The 7,874-nt window shown below is 41.0% G+C and overlaps 1 long non-coding RNA gene across 2 annotated transcripts; it reads left to right on the forward strand.

The window, feature by feature from the left end:
* Positions 1-3,373: 3,373 nt before the first annotated feature.
* Positions 3,374-6,689, forward strand: LOC115305457. Of its 2 annotated transcripts, none has more exons than XR_003914796.1 (3): positions 3,374-3,459; positions 5,468-5,586; positions 6,447-6,689. It is a non-coding gene; the product is annotated as an uncharacterized LOC115305457 (long non-coding RNA). The 2 variants fall into 2 exon arrangements; XR_003914816.1 differs by having other exon boundaries at positions 3,412-3,478.
* Positions 6,690-7,874: the final 1,185 nt, after the last annotated feature.

Genomic DNA, 7,874 nt, shown 5'->3' on the forward strand with positions numbered 1-7,874 from the left:
TATGTTGGCTTTTTCAAACTTAAGTGTCTATACCACGCATTTGTACCTTAGCCTAGGTGACCTTACATATTTATTTTATTTTTCCAAAATAGACATAAAAGTTCTTAACATTCTTTTCATTCACTTTCAATACAGGATCGATTTATTGAGTCTTAGGATGGGCTTGTAGAAGTCATGAGGTGCACAGCAAAGGAAACAAGCAACAGAATAAAAAGACAATCAGCAAGAACGGAAGAAAATATCTGCCAACTATCTGGCTGGTAATGGGTTAACAGTCAAAATATATAAAGAACTTCTACAGCTCAATAGCAAAGAAACTAACAACTCAATTAAAAAATAGGCTAAGGGGTGTCTGGGTGGCTCAATTGTTAAGTGACCAACTCTTGATTTCAGCTCAGGTCATGATCTCATGGTTTGTGAGATCGAATCCTGTATCAGGCTCTGTGCTGACAGTGTCTCTCCCTCTCTCTGCCCCTCTCTTTCTTTGTCTCTAAAAAAAGGAGGGGGGTGCTAAAAACTTAAAATACACTTTTCTCCATAGGAAACAGATGGTCAAGACAGGGGCGCTTGGGTGGCTCAGTTGATTAAGCATCTGACTCTTGATTTCAGCTCAGGTCATGATCTTTGTGAGTTCGAGCCCTGCACTGGGCTCCGTGCTGGAGTGTGGAGTCTGCTTAGGATTCTCCCTCTCTCTGCCCTTCCCCCACTCATCACAAGTAAATAAAGTTAAAAAAATATTTTTAAAATGACCATCAGGCATATGTAAAGATTCTTAATGTCACTTATAATCGGGGAAATGCAAATCAAAACTACAATGTGACATTACCTTACATCTGTTGAGACAGCCATTATTAAAAAGAAAAAAAAACATGCAAATGTGGGTGGGGATGTGAAGAAATCGAAACCTTTGCACACTGTTGGTGGAAGTGTAAAATGTCACAGCCTCCATGGAAAACAGTACGGAGGTTCCTCAAAAAATTAAAAATGGAACTACCATATTACCCAGAAATCCCACTTCTGGGTATTTATCCAAAAGAATTGAAATCAGGATCTTGAAAAGATGTCTGCCTCGCATGTTCATTATAGGATTGTTCACAGTAGCCAAGATGTAGAAACAACCCAAATGTCCATCCACACAGATGGATGGATAAAGAACATGTGGTATATGCATATAATGGAATTTGGCCCTTAAAAAGAAAGAAATTCTGCAACATGTGACAACATGAATGAACCCTGAAGTTATCATGCTGAGTGAAAAAAAACAGTTACGGACAAATGCGGCATAATTCTACATTCTAAGTATCTAACATAGGCAAATTCATGGAATTAAAGAGTGGAATGGTGGCTACCAGGGGCTGGAGGTGGGGGTAGGAATGAGGAAGTGCTAAGTAACCCACTTCACGTAGGGCAGGATGAATAAGGTCTAGAGGTTAGCTATACAACATTGTACCCTTAGTTAATAATACTGTATTGTACACATAAAAAATTAAGAGGATATATTTCACGTTAAGTACTATTACTAAAATAAAATAAAATAATAAAATAAGACATGAAGGATATGAAGCCTCAGCAATGACACATGGTCACAGAGGAAGGTGGTATGCACTAGGACGGGAAAATGTAAAAAGGGCCAGGAAGCACAGAGCAGGGGGCCCCAGGTTGGAAAAGCCGGCTTTTGTTACAAGATCTTCATGAGGTCAGATATGGGAGCAAGAAAGCATTTTCCCTCTTCCTTCATGCTCACTTTTCATTCTCTTTATAGATTGGAAGATGAGGTTTTGGAATATAGAAAAATATCCCAGGTGCAAATGTATTCAACATGGTGCAGACATTTATGATGACCTACTGTGTGTCTGACAATGTGCTGTGCGCTAGGGCCAGAGTGCCTTAGTGTCACAGGACTTCTATTTGAGTGGGAGAAACAGACCACAAAAAGTACAGCATAACTAACTATCTAATGCAATGTTAGATGTTTACACCAAAAGTAGAGTCAGGTTGAGGGATGAAAATGAGTGTCCAGAGCTGAGGTGGGGGCCTGTTTTAGATAAGGTGATTCAAAAAAGCCTCTCTCAAAAGATGCCATTTCTGCAGAAACCTCAACTCATTGAGGACTATGTTGGAGGACTATTGACAGGAAGAGCATTTCAAACAGTGAGAATAGCAATGCAAAGGTCTGGACAGGGTCGAATTCTTCATCAGGATTAACAAACATTTAGGGGACCACACAATGTTTTCTTTTTTCTTTTTAATTTTTTTAATATTTACTGATTTTTGAGAGAGAGTCAGAACATGAGAGTGGGGAGGGGCACAGAGAGATAGGGAGACACAGAATCTGAAGCAGGCTCCAGGTTCTGAGCCATCCGCACAGAGCCCAGTGCAGGGGTCGAACCCATGAACCATGAGATCATGACTTGAGCTGAAGTTGGGCACTTAACTGACTGAGCCACCCAGGCGCCCCGTTTTCATTTCTTTTAAAATCAGAAGGAATGAAGTGAACTTAAGGGTAAAAGGAAATGTGATTAATATATAACGTTAATGTACTCATCTTTAAACCGATGCAATAGCAAAAAAACTTTTTCCCAGTGGTAAAACAGGCCCACAAAAGTCACAGTGCAGCCATGGGCTCCAGAGCAGGAAAGAGCTGGGCTTGTTAGAAGATCAGGACTGACCGTGTGACCAGAGGAGTCAGAGTGGAGGGAAGGGGCAGAAAATGAGTTCAGAGAGGTAGAATGGAGGGCAGGGGGCGAAAGGGGGGGCAGAGAAGGCAGGAGAGACAGGCCAGAGAGAACCTCAGGTCTTGGCTTGGAGTTAGGAGTTGGGGAGTGGGTAGCTAAAAGTGAAGAGGGGAGCAAAGAAAACATCTGAGTGCTCAGAATTTTTGATACTGTGTTGAAGTCCACAATGGGAACATTGAGCATGTCTGGCCATATCAAGCAAGGGACTTCTATTGACTCTTTTAACTTTTCAGCACTATCAACAAATGACTTCACAGGGGTCACCAGTTCTACCTGAATCCTGAAATCAGCTTCTGCTGCATCTAAGCTTGTTGTTTTCCTTCTGACTTTCTACCTATTCCGCAGTGGGGTACAATAACTTAGAAAAATGCCAAAGTACTTGGCAATATTCAAATGCCATCAAATCACGTATTGTTGTGATTATAGTGAATACTAATACGGAATAATACTTCTGTCTATGGAGGGACTTCAGCTTAGAGACAAATGACCTTTCTTGTTGGCTCACCTACCTTGTGTCCACATCCAGCCAATCAGGAATCCCACAGCCACACCCAATATTTCAAGAAGGATTTGTCACACTGTGTTGTGACCTCATAAAGTTTATGGCACTACTTGTAGCTGCTCATTTACTAATACCGGTGATATTTAAAGCTCTTAAGAGTGAAGGCCTGGGCCACTTGCTGCATCACCCGTTTGCTGTCCTGTATCCTGTTGGGACATTGAGGTCATCTCCCCTCTTTAGCGTGAATACTCATATTTAACAGGACCTAGTGGAATTGGAGCCTGAGCCGGCAAGCTAGGACCTCCCCAAACCCCCCAGACCTTTTAAGGTCCTTTGAAGCTAGCCATTTGAACAAGGAAACCCTTTTTTCCACCTCTCTTCTTAGAATGAAATCAGTTGGGATGCCTTAAAGTCTGTGAGGTCAAAGGTCTCATGGATTTTGTCAAGAGTTTCTTTAGGAAGACCACTGTTTATTATATTCTCCTGTGTGAGCAAATAACAAATGCGAAATAATGTAAAAGGGCCTCTGTATTCTGGGGTTAGGAAGGGCTTTACAAGAAGGAGGACAATTGATTTTGTTGATATCTAAATGTAGGAAGAGCCCTTTTTGGAAATTCAACTTTTCTTTATTAAAAATTTTTTAATGTTTACTTTTGAGAGAGAAGGATCGAGAGAGAGAGAGCATGAGTGGGGGAGGGGCAGAGAGAGAAGGAGACACAGAATCTGAAGCAGGCTCCAGGCTCTGAGCCGTCAGCACAGACTCGAATCCACAAACAGTGAGATCATGACCTGAGCTGAAGTCCGATGCTTAACCAACCGAGGCACCCAGGCGCCCCTGGAAATTTAACTTTTAAACTTTTAAGACCTCATTTATCTTTCAGTAGTAAAAGTGTGAGAAAAGGTGGTGGCAAAGCACAGAGGGGGAAACAAGTTTTGTTTCAGCTTCTGTCAATGCCTCTCTTCTTGGAGCCCCGTCTAATTTCCGATGGACACAGCTCCCAGACACAAAAGTCTATGGATGAACCAGAAAGCTCCCTTTGGGAGTCTTTTTTCAAGTACAGATGAATTTTCAGTGGAAATGCAAATCCACTCATTCTGCAGTTCCAGAATTTGGAAAGAAATTAAATATTTCTTATGGATGTGTTTTGAAGACATCTGATCAGGGAGTGATAGTCCTGGAGGTCTCCTTTTCTCTACCTCTTTCTTTGGAGGCTATCTGTCATTTGCAAATAACTGAGCCATACTAATGATGCTGGACACAAGCTCTAAGGGCCCAAAGAAAATGAGATAAAACCTAACACACTTGTGTCGTGCGATCGGAATCAGCCTCCTAAAAGTCTGCAGTTAGAACAGAGGAGGCGAGCTTCCTGTTCATCTGTGCACGCGCACTTGCTCCGGCCTGAGTGCAGGGCCTAGACAGACTGGAAGGACCCCAGAGGAGAGCAGAAGGATGCAGAAAGGGAGACTGGGAAGTACCAGGGCTGCTCTTAGCCAATATTTGGAGGATGGTCATGAAAAAGAGCAGACCTATGTAGTATGGCTTCAGAGGGCAGAAATGCTAGGTTTTTTTTTTTATTACATTTGTTTAAGTTTATTTAATTTGGTAGAGAGAGTGTGCGTGAGCATGCAAGGTGGAGAAGGGCAGAGAGAGAGAGGGAGAGACTCCCAAGCAGGCTCTGCATTGCCAGCGCAGAGCCCAATGCAGGGCTCAATCCCACGAACTGTGAGAACCTGAGTGGAAACCAAAAGTGGGCTACCTAATGGACTGAGCCACCTAGATGCCCCACATTTTTAATAGTTGTAAAATATACATAGTACATAAAATTTACCATCTTACCAATTTTAAGTGTATGGTTCAGTGGCATTAAATATATTCACATTGTCCAAGCAGGAATCACCACCAAGTATCTACAGAACCTTTTCATTTTCCCAAATGGAAGTGCCGTGCCCATTAAACATGAACTCCCCATTCCCTCCTCCCCACAACGCCTGCCATTCTATTTTCTGTCTCTCTGCATTTGATTACTCCAGGTACTTCATATAAATGGATTTGTACAATATTTGTCCTTCTGTGTCTGGCTCTTTTCACTTAGCCAAATGTCATTAAGGTTCATTCATGTTGTAGCATATGTCAGAATTTCCTTCCTTTTTAAGGTTGAATAATATTCCATTGTATATCTATACCACCATTCAGTCATCAGTGGGTGTTTGGATTGTTTCCACTTTTCAGCCACTGCGAATAATGTTACTATGAATGTGACGGTTCGACTATCTGCTGAGTCCCTGCTTCCAATTGTTCTGAAAATATATCCAGAAATGGAAATGGAATTGCTGGAGCAGCGGATAACTGTAAGTTAATTATTTGGGGATCTGCCATATTGTTTTCCACAGTGGCTACACTATTTTACATTTACACTATCAACATACAAGACTTCCAATTTCTCCACAGCCTCACCGACACTTGTTATTTTCTGTTTGTTTGATAATAGTCATACTAACGGGTGGGAAGGGAAATATTAGATTTTGATGGACTCTAAGAAAGAACTATCTCACAATAAGATCTGATTACAGTCTGCCCTGTTAGTAGGGATGATAAATCAGAAGTTAGCCTAGATAAGTGCTAACCCACTTCCAGCATTGAGAGTCTATGAATCTGTGACACACAATGTATTGGAGGGCCTTATTTATTTTTTGGTCCATTATATATAAAAGTAATGTATGAATTATAAGGACTTTCTGGGGGTTATGTAGAGAGGAGACCACAAAGTGGTGATCTAGAGATCTGACCTACAGATGTACTTTGTTTAGTATATATGTCCTCAAACTTGGAGATTTTTTCAGTGAAATTTAGATTTCCTGCTTCTCTTGAAAGGTGGGAAGATATGGCCACAAACAGTCAGCAGTCCCTGGAGTGGAGAACCAGCAGGTGCTGCGGCTGCCCTGTTCAACAGTGCACGCCCCACTCTCACTCCAGCCCCTGCTGTCCGTTTAGACAAGCTACTTAGTTACAAATGCTTGGGTAACGGAGTGATTTCCCTACTTAAAGAGCTCTCAATAAGATACAAGCTCAGTGACGAAAGCATGTAAAACAAGACATTGCCACATTTACTATTTTTTCAGCGTTCATATGTTTAATTATTTTGTTAATTTTTTAAACAGAAGTAACTGGATAAAGTTTAAGGTACTAACACTAACCTCTCTCTTTACAGAAAAGATCCCCGCGTCATTGTGGTGTTTGTTCTGCACCACCAGGGACGACAGTCCTTTTTCTACACTGTATAGCCAAGCATACTTGGTGTAGGATGATATTAACCACAATATGCATGCAATGTCACTGTTAAGTATTGAGTGTGTTTTGCAGCGAATTGAATGCAGTTGTCCAACATAGCCACTAGCAGGGTGACACAGGTACTTAAAACAGTGTGTAATTAAAAGCATTCATTTATTCAAAACACATTGAGTCAATTAAATCTGTCTGTTGACTTTAGTCCCTTCAAGGATAAAATTCCAGGGACACCTGGGTGGTTTAGTCAGTTAAGCATCCAGATTTGGCTCAGGTCATGATCTCACGGGTCATGGGTTTGAGCCCCGCATTGGTCTCCGCACTGACCATGCAGTCTGTTTGGGATTATCGCTCTCTCCTGTCTCTCTGTCCCTCCCCTGCTGGTGCTTTCTCTCTCTCTCTCTCTCTCTCTGTTAAAATAAATAAAATAAAAACTTTAAAAAAGGATAAATTTCCAATCTAAGATTTGGTTAAACATTATCAAAATTTGTATATATGAGCTTTGTTTGGTTTTCTTTTACTTTATTTTTTAAATTTAATTCATTTTGCTGTAAATATCCTTTCTTAAATTCAGAGAAATTCCAAGTTTATACAATAAATTTTGTTTTTTATGTTGTTCTTTCTTATTATTTTTAAGTGTTTTTTATTTTTTTTTGAGAGACAGAGAGGGACAGTGCAAGCAGGGGAGGGTCAGAGAGAGAGGGAGATATAGAATCCAAAGCAGCCTCCAGGCTCTGAGCTAGCTGTCAGCACAGAGCCGGAAGCGGGGCTCAAACTCATGAACCGTGAGATCATGACCTGAGCCGATGCCAGACGCTTAATCGACTGAACCACCCAGGCACCCCATCTTTCTTATTATTTTAAAAAAAATTTTGCTTGCCTATCTGTTTGTTTTGGACAAAGAGAAGTGTTAAAAGGGAAAGGGTAGCGCTCATTCAGAACTATACTTTTCCGTAAGACTATAATGTAGACTTGAAAGTAATCCAATGTGGCTTATGATTTATGTCAGATGAATGCCAAATAATACTGGGCCATTTATTTTGTTTCAGGCACAACAATGGGGGTGGAGGAGGGAGAATAGGTTGGTTTAAAACAAATCAAATCATGAAAACCTCAATAAATGTTTTATAAGTGAAATTTATAACAGAATGAATGCCACAATGCCTAAAATTCCTGCTATTAAAGTCAGTGCTCTGGGATAAAACATGGGGAACCCAGAAAGCAGAGGTAATATATTCAAACTTTTGCCTCCAGTAGCCAAAGAAAATGAAAACGTATCCCCTGGGAGTTGAGGAGGTAGAGCTTGAAGGGGTTTCCAGCACAACTTCTTTGAGACCTTACATTTTGACTTAAA

The sequence above is a fragment of the Suricata suricatta genome, chromosome 1, assembly GCF_006229205.1.
Source record: "Suricata suricatta isolate VVHF042 chromosome 1, meerkat_22Aug2017_6uvM2_HiC, whole genome shotgun sequence".
Classification (NCBI taxonomy): domain Eukaryota; kingdom Metazoa; phylum Chordata; class Mammalia; order Carnivora; family Herpestidae; genus Suricata; species Suricata suricatta.